This window comes from Alexandromys fortis, unplaced genomic scaffold (assembly GCF_014885135.2).
Source record: "Alexandromys fortis isolate MF-2015 unplaced genomic scaffold, M_Fortis_MF-2015_v1.1 scaffold_57, whole genome shotgun sequence".
Taxonomy (NCBI): Eukaryota; Metazoa; Chordata; class Mammalia; order Rodentia; family Cricetidae; genus Alexandromys; species Alexandromys fortis.
The window spans coordinates 4,514,411-4,516,468 of record NW_026067941.1 but is presented as its reverse complement, the minus strand read 5'-3'; the positions used below and the strand labels follow the sequence as shown (position 1 = coordinate 4,516,468).

General features: G+C 40.9%; 1 pseudogene; it reads left to right on the top strand.

Annotated features, from left to right (window-relative positions):
* The first annotated feature begins 479 nt into the window (after nucleotides 1-479).
* Nucleotides 480-1,846, top strand: LOC126505261 (cofilin-2-like; annotated as a pseudogene).
* Nucleotides 1,847-2,058: the final 212 nt, after the last annotated feature.

Sequence of the window (2,058 nt, the reverse complement as noted above, 5' to 3'; positions counted from 1 at the left end):
GGTCATGGTATAAACATTATTCTAAGAGCTAGTGAGGCTGGGTTTTGTCCTGGCTAGATAAATTGCCATCCTCAGCCTTGCATTCAGAGCGTGGTCTATCAACACTGGGCTTAGAGTTAGCTTGGATGCTAATCTGGGTGTTAACTTGATGAAAGCATAAAGTATGAAACTCTAATCCTGACTGAATCAGAATCTGCATTTTCACAAGTTGTGAAAGTGGTTCACAATAATATTTCACTTTGAGAAATACTGATCTATAATGGAAGTTCCCATAAGACTCAACGGACTCGACAGGCAAAGTAGAAATGGAGCTATGACCAAGAAAAATCTAGGAACTGTTCCTCTACAGAGTCTACACAGCAAAATATTGAGCTCTTTTTAGGGGAAAGAAATGGAGAAACATTTCCTCTGTGCGTCTTTAGAGAAAACAGAGTGATGGCATATAAAATAGGACCGTAAGAAAATTAACCTAGAGTGCCACCGAGCCGGAGCCCGAGCCGCCGCCGCAGCCTCAGCCGCGGGCACTATGGCATCTGGAGTCACAGTGAATGACGAAGTCATCAAAGTCTTTAATGATATGAAAGTAAGAAAGTCTTCCACACAAGAGGAGATCAAAAAGAGAAAGAAAGCGGTTCTCTTCTGCCTGAGCGATGACAAAAGACAGATAATTGTAGAGGAAGCAAAGCAGATCTTGGTGGGTGACATTGGCGAGACTGTAGAGGACCCCTACACATCTTTTCTGAAGTTGCTACCTCTGAATGATTGCCGATAAGCTTTGTACGATGCCACATACGAAACAAAAGAGTCTAAGAAAGAAGACCTAGTATTTATATTCTGGGCTCCTGAGAGTGCACCGCTAAAAAGCAAGATGATTTATGCTAGCTCTAAAGATGCCATTAAAAAGAAATTTACAGGTATTAAACATGAGTGGCAAGTGAATGGCTTGGACGATATTAAGGACCGCTTGACACTGGGAGAGAAACTGGGAGGCAGTGTCGTGGTTTCCCTTGAGGGAAAGCCGCTATAAAGCAATAGCCAAGTGCCATTCGATGTTAAGGGGCTTCCATTTCTCCAGCTCAGTCCACTGGAATCGTATTGGGTTTTGGTTTTTGTTTATTCCCTTTGCACTGGGCCCTTTCAACACAGTGAATGAATGAATGAATTTAAGAAGCCTGTCAGTGATTGCCATTAGGCTGTTTAATATGGTTACTTTTATGTAGAACCCAAGGAATGCCTTCCCCGTCTTATTTTAGCCAAAACAGCTGGTTCCATGCCTTCCTCGCAGTGAGCACTACAATGGCTGTGTTGTCAATGTGAATAGCGTAGAGTACTACAAAGGGTAAGCTAATTGAATGCCTTGAAAGTATTATCCACTGGTCATATGGCGAACCTTTCTTCAGTATTATTTATAGTTGCACTTGACTACAGTTCCCGAGGCTGGAGCGTTTGTGCCCTCACCTGCCTTGGCCAGCCTGTTTCTGTGACCTGGCAGCACAGATTTAACACTATGCGTTAAGAGCACTTTTTTTTTTAAATACGCTTAATCCCTTAAAAAGAATGCCAATTAAGTTTCATTACCTGTCATTGATTTGTCCTAATACCTCAGTGTTCATTCCTCTTACCTGCATATTTTCTTCAAAGAAATAGCTGTGTTGATGTCTTTGGTCTCCCATTGAGAATACACTACTGAATAAATGTAGGAGTTTTATGTTTACCATATGAGTCTTGAAACACTACAGATATTTTAAGTATCAGTCATGGTGACAATTTCTGTATAAAAGAGCCTTAAATGGAACATTGTTTTGAGATAAAATTCCCTACCCTCACAAAAGTGGCCACGTCGCAATAAAAACTGTGGCATATTACAAAAAAAAAAAAAAAGAAAAGAAAAAGAAAATTAACCTAGAGAGACTGTGTATGTCAGGAGATTTTTGCGCCTAGCAAGAGGAAGAGTTGATGAGAGCTCCATGATCTGTTGGAGCTTATGATCTGTAGGAGATGGATGCTGGTATTTTGATGCTGTTTGTCTAAATCTCCGTGTGCTGAAAATTGGAACTT